We start from the raw sequence: 21867 nt of genomic DNA on the forward strand, positions 1-21867 counted from the left end.
TTCAGGTCAAGTTTTTTCCTTGGCCAATCACTCATTGCTGCTATCTATCTTTTGATACCTATTTATTGCTGCTGAGAAAATATTTCAGGAACCTATCTGGACAAAGCCTTCTAATATTTATATTAAGAGCACAATTATTTATCAAATTAAGAGGCGTACATCTTATATATTCAGAATTGTATGTTTTGTTTTAATGTGCAATTTCCGCACTTGTTCAAGAAGCCTAGGATTGAGTGTAATCAATACTTTGTGTGTTTTATTAGAAATTGCTATTGAAAGCAAAAAGTGCAGCAGCTCACGAGTTGTTTGGAAATCCCTTGTTTTCCTGGCAGTTGTCTCGTGTTGAGGCTCCTGGGCTCAGGGAATGATTGCGCTTGTTGTGGCAGGTACCCTTGTCCCCAGCCCATCCCTGACCAGGAATTCTGGCTTGTCCCTCTCATGCCTATTGGTGACTGTGACTCTCTTAAGGAAAGTGCTTGCCTCCTCCGAGAAAAGCTGGATTTGTGTTGTCTTGTAAAAATCTTTTAACCATTAACTAAAATAATCACATTTTAAAGTAAACATAGAAGTTGTGTTTTAAAATTTTCATCCTTCATAAGGGGAGAAAGCACCAATTTCATTGTTCAGCAAATAGCAAAAGTTGATTTATATCTTCTTTTGACCCAGTCAAGCAGCAGAGGAGCAGCTGAAAATGTGACCAATAAAAGTTAAAATAAAGAGGAGGAAATGCTATATTACAGAAGCAAAGGGATATTATTAGCTCCTGCACTCTGCTAGGGAAGATCCAGGGAATGCGAGAAGCTCGTTAGGAGGCCGAGGAAGTTTCCCGGAGCCTCCCATACCCCTCTCCCACAGGCTGGCTGTCAGGGCTGGCATTCCCACCAGGCTCTGCTGTGTTGAAGCAGCTTGGAGGATGAAAACTGAACTTTCTGTGTGCTGTGTTTATCAAATTGGGCAGGAGGTGAGTGTCTGATGGCATGTGGCTAAGTACAAGACCTGCTGGACAGGCCTTGAAGATTGCACAGGATTGCTCTGCTCAGAGGATGCCACCCTGATAATGTGGAAAATCAGGGTTTCTGTCCTGTAACTGCTCCAGACACAGCTTAGTCTGACAGTGTGACCTCCCCCACCTTCTCTTTTTTGACCGCTTGTTTCCTACCTCAAGCCATCAGCCCCATGAGCTCAGTAGGCTGGCAGCAAGCATGAGATCTTGCAGTGCACTCAAATTCAAGTTCCTGCAAGGAGTGACAAGGCAAGAAAAATTACACTAGTGGTGTTAAAAAAAAAAAAACAAACAAAACAAACAAAAACACTCTTGCCCCAGCTTCATTAAAACAAAATGAAGCTCTTCATACAGAAAGCTACAGGGCAAAGAAATAGAATCTGAACCCTGGAAAACTGGCATGTGAGACTGTACGAAGCCAGGTCTGGCTCGGGATCATTTTTGTGACTGTTCTCTGCACATCTTCCCGATTCAATTCCTCTTTCTGAGAGAGTTGAACACTGCACAGTGTGCTACATGAGATATCGTTGATGCTTGCATAGCAGCATGATTACTTCCCCATGCCTGCTTGAGTACGCCTTCTGTGATAGTCTGCTATATGCTGATAGCTATCACAGGATCAGCTCAGGCACACAACAGCTTCTCAATTGTTAGCAGCTTGTAATGAGCTATCAAATTGTAAAGAAAAACCCTTTCAATTAGTCTCATACATATAACATAGCATTTAATGTTATGTTATGGTCATAATCTTTTCCATGTTTTTCTGAAGTTTTGGCAAATTCCTTACATACAGGGGCCACTCAGTTTCCTTTGTGTTACTCTTCAGCTTAATTAATTGGAGTATTTAGTTTTTGTGTCTCAAGATAACGAACTAAAACACTTAGAAAAACTGTCTTGTGGCTTTTCTTTACAATTTCTGCTAGCAACTAGGTATTGCACTCCTCAGGAATACTTATTTCCATTTTGTCTTGGCTCAACCTCTCATGCAACGTACAATGCAGTTTCTCTGCTAATCTTTAATCTTCTGAGTAACATTTCTCCGGTGTTACTATTTCAGATGGTTCATTAATGTCCAGCCATGAGAGATCTACTACATCAACCTTCTTTGATATTTTTTCTAGAAGAAAAAGTAATTTAATTGGGCACACGCGATACTTGTTAAGTTTGTTTAGGATATAAACTCGCTTTCCATTTTCCTCAAGTTTTTCATTCTTTCCTTTCCTTCAAGATTTCTTTTCAAGTAGTAATTACCTAAATGTAACTGTTTGGAGTAATTTCTCTGATTGCTATTTTTAAATATTGGCACTATGTTCTTGGTCTCTGGTCAGCTGGAGTCATCCGCAACTTGACAGCTTCTTCTTTCTTTTGTTTCTGCTTCTGCCAGCCTCGATATATTTAATCCTCTGAGTTTTGCTGCCATCTTAGTTGTGATCATCCCATATACTCATTGTTATCTATATCAACCTGTTTCATCTTGAAAACTCACATCAAATTCTCGTTTAAAGCTGTACCTAGATCATCCTCAATCCGTGTCCTATCTGTATTGTATGGCGCACCCCCCCCCCTTTTTTTTTTGCTCCCTCCCTCCCTGGGTTCTCTTATTTTTACACAGTAGTCTTGCTGCTGTTTTTTTTCCAAGATAATTTTCAAATTTGCAGAATGGCATTTGTTCAAACTGTATGCAAAATGGACCACTTTTTCTTACAGACAATATGATATTTCTCATGGACCTTAGAAACTTTTTCAAAATCTGTTTTACACTTCTTAAAATCAATTGTATGTCATCTTAGTGAGACGTTTTTATTTAAAAATAAAATCTAAAAAAGAAAAGCAACAGCTCCCATACTGCAGATTGAAAATTAGTTTGTCCTAAGCAAGTGAGATGGTTTTGGCAGCAATCTCACTAAACAGGGATTTTCCAATCTTGGCTGCTAACATGAGATTCCTTGTTTAGGATCACATTGCTTGTAGATTACAGAATTGGCCACAGAATAGACACACTACTCAAATGACAGATTTGTCCAACCTGTGCCGTGTTACAGGAAACGGGGCCATGTTTTGTAAACCAGAGCTAATATTTTCCATCTGTAACCAAGTACAAGACTGATGAAGGACATAAAGAATATTCTGCAATGGAGAACCACTGCAGAAAGAAATCTTGAGCCTTAAATTGCATTTCATTTTTGTTTATTTCTCTCATTATTTGTAGTGTCCTGAAAATTAATATAATTATTTTCTAGTATAGTACATCTTAAACAGTCCAAAGCAGCTATAATCAGATTCACCAGAGAGACTTTCAAAGTTCTTCTGTGCTTTAAGACAAAACATTTCCATTTAGTAGCTGACTTTGTAACATTCCCATGAAAAATGCATTGCGTATGTTATTGGGTGGAATGTCAAGAATGGATCATTTTGGAGGCTTTCTGCCTCCCTCCTTTCTAGAGGACTGAACAGGCTCTACCAAATTTTATTTTATTATTTTTTTTTCTGGTATACCCAAACAGATATGTTATGAGAAAACCAAGACTCACTTCTCCCACTTCTCCCCTATCCCAGCAATCCCCCTGAACATGACAAATCTAGACATGAAGCACAAGGTATCAGGCACAAAGAGCTTCCGATTTCTCATTAGAAGCATGAGCAAAATTCAGTCTTCAATGCATCATCCACTTCCACTAATGCCTTAGTACTTGGGGATAGTCAGCTTTGTGTAACTGTTAATGGATATTTTGCTGATAGTAGTGCTAAACAGCCCTACTGAAGTACTGATTCCTCTTCAGGGGCGTGTGTGGTGGGGTAGGGGGAGCTCTCCTAAACAATTCAAGGTACCAACCTCTGATAAACAACTCGAGGTATCGACCTCAGAGCTACTCGGTAGTCAGTGAACAGAAATAAAAATCAATCTGTTCCTGAAACAGGTATCTCCAGTAGGTTGGATGATGTGTTGCGGACCCCAGAAATGAATTAATGGTAGTTGGATGTCCTTGTGTCTGTGGATGGTTGTTGGGTTGCATGCCATCTACCGGTGGTTGTTCCCTTTGACCAAAAAGTTAATGGTGACAATGCGCTTCAAAGATTTTCCTGGCTTCTCCTGCCTAAAGGAGAGCTGCCTGCAAAATAGTGCTGCATTTTCAAAACTCGTTTTGAGAGAAGGGAGGCTCTGGCCATGGTGGCAGTGGGGTAGTCCCCTATGAAGAGCTCATCACATGCGCTCCAAGTGTGTGCAGACAGGAGTTCAAATCTGCAAGACTGGAACTGTATTTTGGAAGATAAGATCAGGAAGTGTTGGTGTGTAAGTGTGAGCAGAGCAAGGGAGACTGAGTGTGAAAAAACATAACAGACCACAGTGGATCACAGCAGCGTGCACAAGGGGAGATGTTTGCCAGGCTGTGTCTTCCAGGGAGCTGGGGCAGTGGACCTAGCAAGTGATGCTGGTGTGTGCTCAACAGGTGGCCCTAAAAACTTCAGACTTAAGTGAGGGGATTTCTGAAAAGGCAGAATTTGGCTCTAAGTATTTCTCCTAGGCTGTGGTGCCTGCAGCACTCGTAGGGCTGTGTTTTAACTGTGGTGTGAAAATGCTCTGCGAACAAAGTAAGTCGTCCTCTGCTCAGTTGTATCTGATAGCAAATGACTGGGTAAAGCCCATGAGTGGCATGTGTTATTCCACCACCAGCTGTAAAATGTTGGTTAGTAATAATATATTTCTGATAGGGAGAGACAACTTTTTAATTTCTTGGTGCTTATAACACAGCTATTTTCAAGTAAAGTTTAGTATCAAACAAAATGTTTTTCTAATACTGAGTGAAAAACTTCTCCAGGAGCAAACAGCTTGCAGTGACACTGTAGTCTGCTGAAGACAGGCTGTGTAAGGGGAATATTGGTACCCCACTGTAAGGTAACAGTGTCAGGGATGGCTACTTCAAAGAAGCTGTCATCCTATCTCAAGCAGTCAGTGTATAAAAAGAGTGGTGGAAACAATTGGAGATCAATCTTTTTTAAAAGAGAAAGAACTCCTTGCTGGTTGGCATGACAGGGGTGCGTGTTTAGGAGTAGGCATACTCCAAGTTCCTACTTTTACCAAAACTGAAATCTAGGGCTGCTGCCTCTAATCAGCTCCTGCCCATTGCATCTTCCCCTTTCATCCGTGTGCTCCACTTGCACCTCGTGCTTTCAGCAGTGGAACGTGTAGAGGAATGTTTGTTCGGATATTTTAGCATCCTCTCAAGGATGTTAAATTAGTAGGATTGCAAGTATGCAAATTTACTGTGGTAAGCTACTTTGGTGTGCTGCTAGATACAGGTATGGTTGTATTAATCATGCCATCCCCATCCATTGCACATAAGATGAAATAGTTTCAGGGCTGCGCTGGGCTGAGGGCTCATTTCTGCCTGTGCTCTACAACATATCTAGGATGAGTAACAAATTTGTTGTCGGTGTCTTCCTGGTACAGGAGGTACAGTCAGGACAAAAGTTTGCGCTTGTCTTCCTCTAAGTTGTAAGGTATTTTTTCCCAAAAGTACTTCCCTTCATTTAATAGCTGTTATCAAATGTAACTCACTATTCTCCTATGAATGTTTGTCTCACATTTTCCTGGAGAAATGTGTATTATACACTGAATATGGAGGTGTTTATAAATTTAGTGAAAATTTGGGTTTTGGAGTAGCACTGGAGTTAGATTAGGGCTGGAGAAAGATTTTTAGCAATTTCAGTGTTAAGCCTCTTCTCTGAATGTCGCCAGCTGAAATACAAGGATGGAGATAAACCTGCAGCAATCTGTTTTCCTGCTTCTCTGTTCTCTGTATTAGCCCTTGGCATCCTGCTGCAAACACCCTGGCAACACAGAGCTGGGTCAGCTTCCACTGAAGCAAGGACAAACCTTCCCAAATGCAGGACCCTTAGGTTTGGAATAAGTTGTGTGGTTCAGAGATTTCGTGTTGACCAAAAAAATAAAAAAATAAAAAATAAAAAATTGCAGGTTAATGATACTCTCTCCATCGCAGTGTGCTGAACCCCATGAAGGCACCTCTTCCCGCCGTTTCCAGCACTCTGCTGGAGCAACACAAATTACTGATTATCTGGCGTTCTCCACCTTTCTGTTTTGTTTACTTAACCCTGGTGCTCTTCTTTACCATAGTGTTCCCCAAACTTCTCCAAGTAACAGAAAAAATACAGAGAAGTTATTGGGTAGTCTTGTTCTCTTTCTGGATGAGACTTGATGAAATAGAGTAACAATTCTGGCAAAATGTGATCTTCGACACCAAAACATGTCCTAGTGCCAAAATCCGACTCAAATGCTGGTGATCTGATCCCAGTCTGATGAAAAATGAAAAGCAAACAGGACTGCCCTCCAGCCTCACTTTTCGCTTTTGGAAAACAGCTCAGAAATGCTGAAGGCTCTCCAGCCCCTCTCTTTAGCAACCCTCATACATATTCTAGCCTTGGACATATTTGCATTTGTTGCAGTTTGTCCCAAGAGCTCAGCCAAGGCAGGGATTCAGCTTTACTAATCCCAGGCAGCTTCCTGCAAGATTAAGTATCGGGAAAAGAAATATGTTCTCTTATAGCAAAACTAAACTTCTAACCCTTAGCCGAGTGCCAGAACCAGCGCTGCCACTCGCTCCAGTTTTGGTGATGGAAGGGAAGGCAGATGCTCCGGCTGCCTTCAGCCTCCTTCCCATCCAACCCAGAGCCTGTGAATTAGCGATAACTCAGGCCTCAGTTTTCCAGCCCTAAACTGAGCTCTCACCTGTGTCATATTCATCAGAGTCGCTCCGAAACCATCCTAATATGGAGAAAGGCATTGGCTTCACACTCTGAGTTTACTGCATGGTAAAAGGTATATTGCCATGCCTCAAGCAATGGGGGATCCCTCACCTCAGCCCTCACTTTATGCTGAACCCATTGCTAGCTCTCTGACCCCCAAATGAAGTCACGCGTGGCATCAGCCTGCTGTCTCAGTAAATGGTGAATTGGTGGCAGCTTGGTTTCCCATGTCTCTCTTTTGTGTGTGCCTCCTCTGGCGCGAATGCCAACCCAGCATCCCATAGCACGTGCACAAGTCCTAAGTAGGGTTTTGGCTGCACTGAGCTTGGTCTGTTGCACGGGCAAAAAATGATCTCGAAAACAAAGCCTGCCTCCAGCCAAGACACTCCGGTGTTAGCTGCCTCACTCAGATTTTTTTTCTCTGTATTTTCACCCAGTAAGAGTGAAAAAACTTGTTCTAAGATAAATGTTGAGTTTGCTTTAGATTAGGGTTTAAGAGAAGAGACATTCTTTGGCCAAGAGGTAGATGTATTGTGTATTTGGTAATACTAATTCTTCCGCGGTGAATGCTGATATTGTAAAATAATACCTTCTTCACCTTATAAAGCAATAGTCATTGATACTTGGTATTGTTTTTGTTAAGGTTAAGTCTGGGGTTTGGGCTTTGCTTAGGTCTGATTTGAGAAATAAAGAAGCCTCATTATTTACAGTTGATGTTGGTCATGGGGAGAAGGGATGGTAGCTAGGACACCATCTTCCACACGTTTAGTGAGGAGGAATTGAGAGCAGCTTTTGGTGGTTGCTGTTTGGGGATGAAATTTGGTTTGGAAATGCAGAGCTTATTTCCCCCAAATAAAGGGACACGTGACAAAGCTAATCCTTCTGAAACAAGAGCTGGCGTCAGCATCGCTAAATGCCTTCTTGCTGTTTCAAAACAGCTGAGGGACAATCGGCTGTCTCTGTCTGCTGGGCTGGGGCTTGCTCAGGGTGGTTGAGGTGAAAGCCAGTCGTGAGTCTGCTGCCTCAGCCCTGCTTTGGTCAGGGAGTTGAAGAGCAGACATCAACTGCTATGTGTGTGGGCCGCCCCTCTTGTCTGTAGGCTGCCGTTGATTTTAGATTAGTTGAGAGAAAAGGTTGTTTCACAAAAACAGAGGCGGTTGAGCCTACATAACTAGCATGTCTCTTAATATGTGCAGCAACAAGCTAAAGGCTAGCCTTCGCAGAGGGATGTGCGTCTGTTGAGCATTTGCCAGAAATACCTGTGATGATTGCGACTAGGTCTGGCATTAAGACGGGGGCTAGGACTGAGGAATGGAGAGGATTGTTTTGAGCTTTTTCATGGGGGTGCTACTGTTTATGGTTGTATTTACAATCCCATGTTATTAGCCATAGCCCTAACACTAATTCTATTTGTAAGAACCCACTCCACTTTGAAGCACGGCTAAGTTTTAGTCTTCCTAAACTGAATTAAACACTTTGATAGTACTGAGGCATTAAAACCAGGGGTGCACCCTTGAACACCCTTGAACCCGGTGTCAGTGGGAGCACTCTATATGGAGGAGTCAAGTTCATTGCTGGAGTCTCCAAGAGACTGGATGAGGGACAGAGCTAGGAAGGCTGATGCCTTGTCATTACTTTACAGTGAGGTAGAGCTTGACAGAGCACTGGGAAGTCTTGAGTTGGGCAAGACTTCTAAATGAAATTTAGTCTTCAATTAACATTAGCATGGGATTAACATTGTAGTTCAGAAAACCAGAGACAAAGTAGGATCACATCAGCACCTTGTGGCTAGCACCTCGCTTAGGAAACCAGAGGTTTAAGAACCAAACCACTCGCTGGGTCGTGCGAGCCCCGGAGAAGAGAGGTTGACAGTTTAACTAAAATATATTTTTTTGTTAGTTTGCCTTCTGAGTGAGTGGGATCTAACTACCAGGCTAGCACTATTGGGGTGGGAGGATTAGTTTCAGGATGCAAGAAAGCAGAACCTGAACTGTAAATTCATATCCTGATACTTGACATTTTGGGGAGGTAAGGTAGGAGTTAATGCACGTAGAGGGCATGTATTTGTGATTGCCTCAGTGTTGTTAGTGGACCCTGCATTGCATCTGTGGCAAGGGCAAAATCTGGTGAAATTAGCAGGTAGGAATTCTTGTCCTTACCAAGGCTAGTACTGGTAAGAGGTAAAATGTTTATGGATGGAGCTGAGATGTCATGACAGTGTCATGACAGAGCCTAAAGTTGTCATGTCTGACTTTGGGTCAGACTTGTGGGTTAGGTTTATTGCCGGCCTTGCAGCTCCAAATACCAGGACTCCACCTGGTCCGGATAACTGGTTTCCTACTTCTGATTCAAGAGGGAGTTACTGAAGGATAGGTGCAGCAACAGCTACCGATGCTGGTCAGGAGTGGGACTGCAGACTTGCTTCTGCCCTTTGCCCTGCCTTTCAGGATCAGGCAAAGACTGGGTCTCAGTGTGTGGCTGTCTAGTGACTCTCTCTGGAGCACTGGTTACAGGTGGGATTAGCACGGGATTAAGTAAAAACGTGGGGCCAGAAGGAATTAAACACCTTATTTGTTCATAGTTCCCATTGTTTCCCATTTTGGGAAATTTACTTTTGAGTCTATGTCCACTCCACTCAGAAGTTCCTTTTGTGGGTGATACATGAATCCCTGAGAACAGCTCTGACCCCTTACATTTCTTTTCAATGGCAAAATGTTATTTATAGTAGGGAGTTTGACTGAGGCCGTGGAATTATTGGCTGTATGTTTCATAAAGCAAGCCAAATGGGGAACAAAAATAATTCGGATTCAAGTTCCTCTAAGCCCAAGCTCTGCTACTATTCATGGGATCCATTAAAAAAAATAATTAATTAACACCTTTCAGATCTGCTCCATTCTTCCTTTGTCTTGCAGAATTTGGACTTTTAGTCTAATTTAACCAAGGAAAAATAAGAATTTGGTGTAGTGGGAATCCAGAACCTTCCACCCCCAGGAAACTTCAGATGTAAATGCCTCGTAAGGCAGCAAGGCGAAGGATGCTGCCCGTGTCAGCAGATGAGGAGGAGGATGGCGTACAGGCGGTGAGATTGCTGTCACTCAGACACTGCCAGGAAGGGCTGCTTGAAGTGAAAGGTGACTGCGATGTTAGAGTTTGGGAAAAGCCTTTTGCAGAGCATTCCCCGTGCTGAGGAGTGACCTGGGGTGCCCTGGAGACGCAGCTGGGTGCCAGGTCGGAGTCAGGTGCGGACACGCGGCGAGGGGCTGGCTCGTGCTTGGCCTCAGCACTTCCCTTTTCCACTTGCACAGCATGTCTGTGGGCCCCGTGCTGGCAGGTTCGTGGCTGGCCTCCCTCGGTCAGCCACGAGATCCTGAGGCCAGGGAAGTGGTGGAAAGGTGGTTAGGAAAGTCATAGAATCACAGAATATCCCGAGTTGGAAGGCACCCATAAGGATCATCAACTCCAACTCCTGGCACCGCACAGGTCTACTCAAAATTTTAGACCATGTGACTAAGTGCACAGTCCAATCTCTTCTTAAATTCAGGCAGGCTTGGTGCAGTGACTACTTCACTGGGGAGCCTGTTCCAGTGTGCAACCACCCTCTCAGTGAAGAACCTCTTCCTGATGTCCAGCCTAAACTTCCCCTGCCTCAGCTTAACAAGTCATAGCCAGACAGGTCTGTAAGTGGCTGGGAAGACACGAGGGAAGACTGGGGAAAAGGAGTTAGAAATATTATTGCCTTTGCCAGGCTGAACGTGCCTTAACATCACAGGAAGCTTTGACGTGGTTTTGCCAGGAGGGAGGTCTGCAGTGAGAAGGGAGGGAAGGAAAGCTGGAAGGGATCGTGCTGAACATGGATGAGATTTTACTGTCACAAATGCTCATTTGGGCCTGTTGGTGTTTTGTGCCGAAGTCTCACTGCGCATCTGTCCCTATTTTGATGGCCTGTTTTCTGCTGGGTGTTTTCCCTGTGCTTCTTCAGCTGTAACGGAGCAGCAGTCTGATAGTCATCTGTCTCCTCTCCCCATCAGCGCTGATGATAGCCCTTTAGGAAGGTGTGAGTTAAACACCCTGCAGTGGCTCGTGGAGGAGCTAAACCTTGGGTTTGATACCTCGTTACTTGGGTAGCAAGCTGGTATCACTCACCTCCAGGGCTGGGCATGAGCTTTCAGGCAGCTTTGGCAGGGACCGAGCTCAGGACCGTTCCCCCACGTGGGAATGAGCTCAGCCCTGCGCCTTTGGGTGCTGGAGGGTTCCCGGGTCTGTGGCTATTCCCCACCCACCCTCTGCCCCCCCAGTGCACTTGGTGTGCAGCCATGCAACCCCAGGCTCAGGTCACGAAGCAAGAACTGCCCATTCCCCGACTCCCCAGGCAGGGCACTTCGTTCGCGCTTTCCTCCCCGCTAGGACCATCCCTGAAGGCTGATATTTCATTTCACCACGCTGCCACAACCCTCCATGACAGGGAGAAAATTTCAGTCGCTCGCCTCATTTGCTTGCAAACCTTTATAAATACCGCGACTAATAGCCTGGGTAAGTGGAAGATTAATTTCTATACCACCTGGCGGCAAGCTGTGGATTAGACTGTTGTCCCTCTTGTGGGTTTAATGTTCGAGGAGCAGAGCGCTCAAGTGCCCAGACAATCGGCCTCTTGTTTAAACAATGAGCTTATAGGTCTTGTTAGCCAGCGCTCTTAAATTTTCATTTTCTTCTGGTATGCAGCCTTGTGTGATGTGGAGAATTGCTTCGGTGCAGAAAGACTGTAAACCTGTTCAATTAAAGGAAATGCTCAGATCCAGCTGTTGGTGTCCCATGAATGCCAGTGGTCCTAGCAAAGTAAATAAGGCCGACACACTCCGCCCTTGGAACAGATATGAAGATTTGTGCCTTAATTCTCCTGAAAAAAAGAGTCTTTGTTTGGAAGGGACCGTTAGTAAAAATAAGAGGAATGCAAAGGCTGATGCATAAAATACCCAGTTAGACAACGTCCTCTGCAGATAACAGTGAGGTCTCTATAGTATGAGTCTGGTAAAAGAGTGCTGTAAATATCACGTACAGTACAAGATCCTGTTACAGTTACAGAATTTTCTTGTAAATGCTGAATGCCTTCCTCTCTTGTGAAGAGACACATGTTGCAGATTAATTTATCCTATACTTTCACTTCCAAGAAACAGACTAACAAGCATAGCCATGGTGCACGCACACTTGCCGTGTGTGCAAGGACGTGCTTCACACCATTTGGTGTGCATGTGGAGGGACCTTCTTGGTGCCTCTTCGTTTCGGGCTGGGTCAGTTGGTGACATGGCACTGCGGTTCCTCACAGGTGACAGAACGGTGTGGGGAAGGACTGGGTGGTCAGTTGGTTATGGCCGATGTCTTCATACAGGTCAGAATAGGTATTTTTATACAGATATATAGACAAATACACATTGGTAAAAGGTGCTTCTCCGGTTCCTGGTTGAGGAAGGGCTGTAGTAGTTTCAGCAGATGTTGAACATGCTTCATCCACCAGTACCTGGCAGCCTACCTAATGCCCCTGTCTCACAGAGGGGCTAAGAAGCTGAGACAGCGTCAAGGAAAGGAAGATGCTGGGATGGGGCAAGCCATAGGAAGAAACGCTGGGCCGTGGACCCAGGCTTCAGCTGGGTGGCACAAATCATGTAAATCATGTCCCACATCCCTGAGAGGCGGTGGAGCCTGGCACCCTGAATCAATGCCACAGAGTGGGGGCAAAATCTCTCATCTGCCACTGGGAAGCACCTGGGCTCCCCTCAAGGCATCCCTTCTCGTCTCCCTTTGCTCATTCCTGCTGTCTTGTCTCCCAGCCTCACTTTATTCCTTGTTTAAAAATTGTGAAACGGGGACCTTGGGCTCTTGTTTCAACTGCTGAGGTGGAAACATGTCTCTGAACGGTGCTTGGTGCCTGGCTGCACGCTGCCAGCAGCCTGTAGCTTGAGCTCCTGTGTCCTTGGTCTTCTGACTGTAAACAAAATACCGTTGTATTTTGGTTTACTAGCCAGGATTCTGGGGCACTAAGGGTGGCAGCTCGTCCTAAACACCCACTGCTGAACTGGAAAATGAAGCTCTCAGTTGTTAACTGGTTACTCCAAGCATCTTCTCTGCAGTCAAGCATCTATCTCCATCCTTCTATCTATGCATGTATGTACATACACACTTCATCTCTCTGTATATATGTTTGAAACAGCATTTATATAGGCATAGATGTGCATATATTTTAAAAAAAACAAAACAAAACAACAACAACAAAAAAAAGCTTGACTGTCTTGCCAGGTTGGGAAAGGGCTGTGGTTTTTTCAGTAGACACGGAAGATGCTTTGGCCCAACAGCCCCTGCTTAGCAGCTTACCTGACATTGGACTCTGTTTCAGGTGGCAGCTGAGCCCACGGCCTCTGCTGGGATTTTGTCTGAAGAATTCCCCTCTGCAGGGATGCAGTAGCCCAAATCAGCTGCTTCTGGTGGATGCTACAGCACGGACACACCTTTGAAGGCCTGTAAAGAAGGTAAGGAAGGTGTGAGCAAGTGGTTTGTCTTGCTGTCTGAGAGGGGCATGAATAACAGCAGCACAGGTGCCTTTGGTTTTGGATTTATTGTGAGTATTTGAAGTAAACGTTATTACTGGTCACAAGCAAGAGTTGTTCTGTTAATTAAACAGCAGGTAGTTTGAGATGCAGCATATTGTAGTATGTATTGGTTTTCTTTTGTCCAAGTTAAAAATGGCCAAAATGGAGAGGGCAGTGTGGTCCAGACGTTTAAGTGGTATTTTACCACTTAAACGGGGGCATGGCTGAGATAGGGCTGAAAACCCCTCGTGCTTCCCGAAGATCTGTGTCTGTCTTTTGATCAACTGCTATTATAGTTGATTATATTAAAATCAAAAGTGTCCAAGCAAGTTGAGCCAAAGTGCCTGTGAGGCCTGGGCTCCTGACTGGGTTAGATGTGTTCTGGCCTTGTCCCCAAGCTAGCTCGCAGCTGAACATGACCATGATGATTTATTCATGCTTTTGTAAATGGTTTTAGCTGCTTAGACTCAAAAGGTAATAAATCTTACTTCTAGGTCAAATAAAAATGACAGCTTCAGGACAGGATGGGCTACTGCAATCATATGTGATCCTTGTGACGGGGGAGCAGCAGGGGTCCTCTAGGTGTGGGGAGCAAGACGGTCAGGGCAAGGCTGGCCTCTGTCTCCACTGGGGTATAAAACGCCAGAGGGAAGGTTGCAGATCACCCTTGTGCATGTAGGCTGTTACAGCCATGCTGCCACCAAGGTGCTCTGTAGGAGGTGACGTGACCATGAGACGGCGTGCAGCCGTGCTGCGGTTCCTTTCTACCACCTCAGCCCTGGTTCTGCACAGCCTGAGACTGAGGCACCATGCTCAGCAGAGTGCTGAGGCCAGCCCTGCCCCCAGCCTGAATTGCAGAAGTGTGGCTGAGGGTTTGGGTCAGGCCATAGCAACAACACCTGCAAAGGCGTCCAGATGAAGCAGTTGCAGGACAACACCCCACCACCTCCACTAATGACCTCTCAGCTCGCAAATTGCAGTACGGTACAGGGGGTGGGGACAAACAACACCGCTCCAGTCGTCCAAAAAGCCACTAGGGATCTGGGCAGGCTCCTGTTGCAGAGCAGTCAGACTGGCTGGCACCCCAGAAGGGGCTTCTTCATCCTGCGGACAGCTGCAGCGAGGCTGCGCCGGCACACACAGCCAGGCACGAGGGGGCTGGAGGGGAGCAGCCACAGACCCCCGGCGGAGGGCTGCCAGCACCCAGCAGCCAGCACAACAGGGACAGCACACAGCCCCCCAGCCCCCCCAGGGACAGCACACGCTGTGCCAGCGGGTTGTGGGCTGCAGCCATGGGCCGAGCCTGCAAGGAGCAGGGGTGGCCCCATCTGCAGGGGAGAAGGTGGGCTGGGGGCAGAGTACAGAGAAAGGGCAGGAGGAGAAAGAGGAGTAATGCAGCATGGAGCTGTGCGAAAACTAAGCCACCTCAGCCAGAAAGTGACCCCAACCATGTGTAACACACCCCACAGAAGTAGCATGCCACATAGCAGCCCCCAAGGGGCACACCCAGGACATGTAACACACGTGTCCCACCTATCAGCCATGGGGTGCACACCTGCCCCACCATGTGTGTGACAGTGTGAGCCTGTACCCCTGAGCTGTGCACTGCAGGCATGTGACACATGCCACCGTGGGTGTGACAGAAATGATGACCCACACATGGTACACACAGGGCAGCATCCCACAGGTACTGTGCCACACACCGGTGATGCCCTAACAAATGATGCACAGCCCAGAGACGTGACACAGTGCAAAGTTGAGAGAAACACCCAGAGCTCATGCATAACACTGCCAGACAGGTCTGATACTGCAACACGTGGTGCCTGATGTATGACACAGCCCACACATATGACACCACATGCATGATGCCACCCCACGTCTGACGCCATGAGACATGCATGATGCCACCAGACACAGGATGCTGACCCACAGCACCAAACGTGCGATGCCCTGACATGCATGATGCCCGATACCACCCCTGTCATGAGAAATGTATGATGCCATGGTATATGTGATGCCACCCAAAGTACCACACGTCACATCATCCTACACCCAGGTGTGGAACACTGAAAGGCCACGTAATACAGACACAGGACACACTGCACCATCCCACAAACAACACATGACACAACTGGATGCACAGGAGTGGAAGACACATGAAGCACTCATGATATGTGGCAGACATGAGACACATGGGCACGGGAGGGGTGCTGTGCCCCTTGTGCACCCCCTGTGTGCCTTGTGCTAGTTACTTACCAGCTCATGTGTCACATCTCAATCACATTCAAATATGGGTACATATTTATTTCTGCATTATGTTATTTTTTCCTTTGTCATTTCATTTCCTTTCCGTCTTCTTTCTAGTTTGACAAGTTCACACACTTTGTACACTCATCTGTCAGCAGTTTTACCCACTGACCCATGTCAATCCTCATCTATACTTGTGAAAATTTCCTGTCATCAGTACATGTATTTTCTGCATTCCCAGCATCATTTTCCTCAATTTATTTACATCCTCCAAGAATAAAACCAGCCATCACTGACATCTGTTTAACATATTACCACCTTGCTGTTTGTCATAGTAGGAAGCAGTATACATAATCATAGTTTATATTCTTTAGCTTTCATCCCGCTGTTTGTTTGTTTTCATGGGCATAGCAAGTACTATTCTTAAACTGTTGGCTCTAGACTCTCTTAACTTTCCAGAGAAATTTAGTCCTGTGACACAAGCAGCTCATGTTATCTTCTGAGAGAATAGTTCAGCTCACTTTACTCTTTACACATAGATATAATGTTGTATACCCTCAAACTTGAATCGTGTTCTGGACCAAGTTGGATACTGACAACTCCGTTTCCTTCTCCCCCACCCTCTCTCTTTTATTTTCTAGTTATCAAAAATAAAGTTTGTTACTCATAGACTTGCTTCCCTGAGGAGTTTTGTATACCCCAACACTGATTGTACATCCAACCCCACTGTGCCGTTGGTGCTTTGCCTAAACACGTGTCAGTTTTCTGCTCCCACTTTTATTGATCAGGGTTGAGTACTTCCCAAGTTCAGTCACGCCTGGTTTCAACCCACCTTCTCCTCTCCCACCGTTTCAGGCCAACCTGAGCTGCAATCCAGCAGCGCCTAGCAGACGCCATGCCAGCCGTTGGCCCACGTCACCCGAGGCATGAGGTGTCTCCCCTTGCACTCACACTATTGAGCAGCACATGGTTGGCTCTGGAAGTCAAGTCCAAGTTGAGTGTGTAACCTTACTCCCCGGTGACAAAGCTCAGCTATTTCAGCTGCGAATGTGCTGTAGCCGCCAGGAGGTCGGTGGTGCAGGATTCCTGCTAAGAATAGCTTCGATTCAGAGGCTGGTCACGTAACATCTTCACACTGCTGCTGGCCACATGCACGTAGCAGACAAAGCGTCCGAACCCCCAGATTTTTCTGTCAGGGTTGTTGGCAAAGTAAGCTTGGCACAAGAATAGTGTTGTGACCCATCCGCCATAGCCTAAAACATTCGATTCCACAGGATAGGCTGTAGGAATAAAACCAGGCAAGCACCCTAATTAATATATGCTTCTGGGTGTTCTGCAGTAGGGTGCAGGCCTGAGCCCTGATGTACTGTGGTCAGAGTGACCAGAACCATCTGTACTTGCAAAGCTAACTCTGTACTTACCCAAGCATCACACAAGTTGCCTGCTGTACTCTGTTTGCCTGGTCTGAGGTACACATGTGACAAAACATGCCTGGAGGCAGCAGACTGAGGAATAGGCCCTGGGAAATATCATCCCCCAGCTGATGTCCACATCTTAATTTTTGCGCAGGAGCTGCTGCCTGGATGCTTTCTTCTCTGCTCTCATCCCATTTCTGCAGCCTGCATCCCCAGTTGAGTCATCCCAGTCAAGGCCATCACACTGGTCCTGGTCCATTAAGAAGTTGCTTAGCCTACCTAACACAAGCTAAGTACACTACCACCTTTGTCACAATAATACCGTCACCCATCTCATTTATCAGCCTACTCTTTTTTCCTATACCAGGTCTATGCCCACTTTCTTTTCATCGTCTCACCTCAGTATTTGAGTTCACCGTTCTCCCATCTGCAAGTTCATCATAAAGCTGCTCTAGTCCCCGACACGTGTCCAGAATCGTAACATCCTTGAGGTTGTCAGAGAAATTCCCCCTCCTCAAGTCCTGGCACGACCCAGTCCACCACTAGGCCCTGTCCCTAAGCAGCTGCTCACTCGCAGCTTGAGGCACCCACAGGCCCTGTTGACAGGAGCTGCATGTGGGGGAAAGCCCAGGCCCTCCCTTAGGGAGTCCCAAAACTGACTCACTGAACAACTACCGCTGCCCCGTTAGGAGTACATGCTTCAGTGCCTGAGAGTACCTCCACGCCATAGCAGTACGGTTACAAGTTAAACCCACATTACAGTAATACAGCAGGACAAGGTCTTTTCCCTTAAGCTGTGTTGAGGACGGGGGAAGAAAATAACCAACACCTTGGAGCATTTATCTTACCTGGAAAGTGAGTTATAAGCTAAGCCCCAGCTCTGGGTTTAGGCAGGACATCTGAGCCAGAATGATGGTGCTGGTGGGGGCCTGACACCTTGCTGGTGAAGGGTATTCACTGAAGGAGTAAACCCCCTGCACTGGTGACTGCCTTTCCCAAGACCCCCCCCCAACAGACCCACCGCAGCCTGCTGCCCCTCAGTACCAGCTCCCCAAAGCCTTTGAGCCTCACCGGTACCTAAGGTGCATGCAGCAACACCCACACACCCCCACCCCCTCATTAGAGGATCACATCTCACGCCCATCAAGACATCACAGTGCCATCAAGACACCTGCTGAGCTACCCACTGCCATACCTTGAGTTTCTACCAAGTATTAAGTTTGACTCAACATCGCGTCTAGCCTTGAGTTGGGGCACATTAACAGTAGGTTTATGTTACACTAATGTAATACTCACTGTTTGTGCACAAGCGTTTAAGACCAAAGCCACAGAAATTGAGCTGAAGGGAATGGCACATTTATAGAGCAGGTTTGTTCTTATTTCCATCTGGCAAAGCCGTTGGCTGTCCTCAGCCTCAAACTGAGAGGACAAGCTGAAAGCGACCCGTTGGCCCCGTGACTGAGGTGTCCTCTTCAGGCAGTGCGGTTTGCCATCCCGATTACACCACACACAGAGCCTGCTTTCAGAGCTTTAAATGCACCTTGTTCTTCCAGGGTGTACACAAGTTTTGCTGGTTGGTCAACAAAGCTAGTGCGTACCTTGGTCCACCATCTGCAAGACCACTTTCAGTCCGGTGCTTTGCGTTGTGGCTAGTGAAGGTACTTTTCCTGACCTAGGAATAGCTTTGGACCAGCTGCTTTTGCTAAAAGAAAAGCTGGAAGATTTACTTTGCCCTCTTCCTTCCCCACGCATAGATACATAATATGTTCTGGCGCCTATGAGTACTTGAAACAAGAGATAATCGTTTGTCTTTATAGGCTGCATCAAATGGTGGATTTAAAACAGTTGGAAGTGTGCAGAGCAAGGATAGGAATGAGGAAACTTGGTTTGCCTCCTTGGTAACCAAATCTACAGCCCAGCAGGAGAACAGAGCATGATAATTGGGGAATTACAGCTGTTAGTCACAGAAAATATGCTGCAGTTGCGGGTCAGGGACCTGAGGTCATGGCACAGGAAGCAAAACTGTAATTTAGAGTCTGTGAGGAACTGAACTCCCTGCAAGCATTAGACTTCTTGCTACTTATAGCATCTCTACACCTGTTTTCCAGGATGGAAGTCAAACAGACACCACCACAAATTAGGAACCAGCACCAAAGAAACAGCTTGTCTACAAGACTCTGGACGAGAACCATTTTTCAGAATAGGAAATGGGTATTGCATCAGTTCTGCTCATCAGCCCTCATCTTCTGCTGGCAGCCCGCTTTCTAAGCAGGACTGTTTAGGTGTGAACGTCTCATGAGGGAGATGCTCTCATGAGGGAGATGCCAAAACTCAGTCCAGAGTTCTTCTGGGACACGGCAGCTCCTGTAACTAGCACCGGTTATTACAAGAGGCATGGAACAAAGGAACAAGTCCCAGTGGAACAGGGCTTGGCCTGGAGACCTCTGTATTAAGCCTGAGCCTTAGTTTTGTGCAAGTGACAGCTATTCCTGAAGGGAAATAAGGGATGAGAAGTGAAGGATGAAGGACATGACAGGAAATACAAGCGTCAGAAGACAATACAATTTCTGCTTTCCTAGTGTCCTTACTTCTTTCTGGTTTATCACAAAAAAGCGGCAAACTCCACTCAGGGACACAAGAGGGAACCCAACAGATACCCACAATATCAATAAAGCTATTCTGATGATCACTTGCCCAAAAGCCATTTAAAGGAAGCCAAGGAAGCAATGTCTTGATGCAGCTTGTGACTAAGACGCTTGCCAAGCACCTCTGTGAAGTGCTGTACCACTCCCTCCATTCGAGGGGAGCCGGTCCCATCCCAGCTGGGCAGGGTGTGCTGTCTGCTGTGCACCAGGAGCCGTTAGGTGGCTTCAGCTGTCCCCAAAGCATGGCAAGAGCAGCTCTTGGAGGCTGTGGTGACTGCACACTGCCAGAGGTGGATTTCTACCTGGACAGACACCTTACAGCATTTTCCACATCACATGCCAAGGCAAGTCCTACATAGATCATGCCCAAAGCAACCTGAAAACTGGGCTCAGATTTCATTAAGAGCAGCTTTTCCAGACCTTGATGGCTGCAAAGTTTTGTTGCTCTTCCAATGAGTTTAAGCAATTCATAGCAGGTACATGTATTCACACTGTGCTGATATGCATGCCTCTTAGAAACACGAATGAATTAAAAATGTGTGCTTTACTTTAAGTTTTGATCCAGCTGACTCCTCACTCCGAATGGAATCCCTTACTGCCGTTACACTGGAGGTAGAGGGGAATTCTTATTTACGGCAGTTCTTCAGCCTCACCACCCTTGTCACATTTGGGTTTAACTTTTCATCTAGATAAACCTTATTGACTGAAGTTTGTGTGCGTGGAAAAGCATCCTTCTTCTGCCCTTAAATCAAGTGACCTCAGAGGCACAGCACCATCTCTCAGAGCTGAGAACTGGAGCACAGGGGAACTTGAGGGAAGCTGCATTTGTTGAGGAACAGACCAAACACCCACTGCACCCAGAGGCCAACTGAGAGCTGGAAGCCTCTCTTGCTCTTGCTGAGGCCCCTGAAGGCCCGCACCTGTACAGCGCAAGCATACAGCTCAGAGCCAAGGCGATACCCAGAGACCTCAGGCATAGGGCATAACTCCTTCAGGTGTTAATAACATTAATAACCAGAGTCCAGCATTCCCTTGCCCTATCGGCTAGCAGCCTTGACTTCCACCTGAGCCAAACTCATTCTTTCCGCAGCAGAGCAGCTATTAATACCTTCCGACTGCCCAGCACGGCTTGCTGACCAGTAGCCAGGCCTCTCTAGTTCTCCTTGAAGGCTGGCGGCACACCGTGCAGATCAACTAATTCCAACTATTTTGGGCAGGAAGGTATTTCAGTGCCCTAGGCCCTCGGACTGCCCTACGCCAGCCTCTGTTTCAAGGTGATATTTTATGAGTTCACTCACCCATCAGTTGGGTCAAGCATCACAGCAAGAGCTCTGAGGTAAGCAAGCCACCTGGGCTTGGGGGGTTAAGACCCATCCCCCCATACTCTGCCAGCTGTCTGGATGTCACTTTTTTCCTGACAAGTGGCAATTGCCTATCATCAAGAAAAGGAAGAGACTAATTTTCCTCTCCTTGGCAAATTCTCCAGGAGCTGTGCCCCAGAGTTACCTGTCAGACCAATTTGTACTCAGGTCAGGGTCTGGGGAAGTCATGCCAGGTGCTGGATGAAGACGACCTTCCTGCTCCGTTAGTAGACTGGCCCAGGCAAGTTGGCTCCCACTCTACTCAGAGGACAACCTGTGCAGGCATTGACACAACCCGGGACACAATTTATTCATGTTAATGAGAAAGAGTAGCCGAGATGCACCTCTGTCTTGCATGCTTCTCAACATTACCACTTAGCTACAAAAACAATATCTGTTCTTTTAAGACCTGCTAGGGAAGGTTATTCACATCTTGGAGCCCCACGCAGTGCCTTGCCCAAGAAGCGCCTACACCCACTCGTTTTCTTGCTCCAGGGAGCTATGGGTTTGCGAGGCTTTGGTGCGGTGCAGCCAGTACATCCCAGTAAAGTTTCAAGTCCATCCCAATAGTGCCAAGTACTCAATGCCATTTTTAGCATGTGGAATAAGTATTTAAGGATGGATCCTTCCCCAAATAGTTCCTAGACAAGAAGAGCCAATCAGCAGCTGTTTCTCTGGAAAAATCTTTCCCTGCACTACCAGCACTCCGTATGGAAGCAGAAAGACACTAGTTCTGACCCATAAACGGGTCAGATGACACCGCTAAATATACCTGGGACTATTAGCGCTAGCGTCTTCCTTCCAGTCTGCCTCCCTTCTTTGGGGTGGGCAGCTACAGCACCGTAAGTGACACCG

At 46.4% G+C, this 21867-nt stretch overlaps 3 long non-coding RNA genes across 3 annotated transcripts in view; 1 reads left to right on the top strand and 2 right to left on the bottom strand.

Moving 5' to 3' along the window:
* Positions 1–21867, top strand: part of LOC310900927 — a 56082-nt gene that overhangs the window by 12521 nt on the left and 21694 nt on the right. Inside the window, exon 2 of the long non-coding RNA XR_014585463.1 lies at positions 13152–13284. This is a non-coding gene — a long non-coding RNA (uncharacterized lncRNA). The remainder of the gene's footprint in view (positions 1–13151; positions 13285–21867) is intronic.
* The window catches only part of LOC310900922, a 72444-nt gene that overhangs the window by 7107 nt on the left and 43470 nt on the right, over positions 1–21867 (bottom strand). Inside the window, exons 13-14 of the long non-coding RNA XR_014585459.1 lie at positions 13130–13273; positions 1160–1235 (exon numbers count right to left, since the gene is read on the bottom strand). This is a non-coding gene — a long non-coding RNA (uncharacterized lncRNA). The remainder of the gene's footprint in view (positions 1–1159; positions 1236–13129; positions 13274–21867) is intronic.
* LOC310900924 lies at positions 15835–18109 on the bottom strand. Its single transcript, XR_014585461.1, has 2 exons — positions 17855–18109; positions 15835–16871 (listed from the first exon to the last, which is right to left on the bottom strand). It is a non-coding gene; the product is annotated as an uncharacterized lncRNA (long non-coding RNA).

Source organism: Anser anser, assembly GCF_964211835.1.
Source record: "Anser anser genome assembly, chromosome: 5".
Lineage (NCBI taxonomy): Eukaryota > Metazoa > Chordata > Aves > Anseriformes > Anatidae > Anser > Anser anser.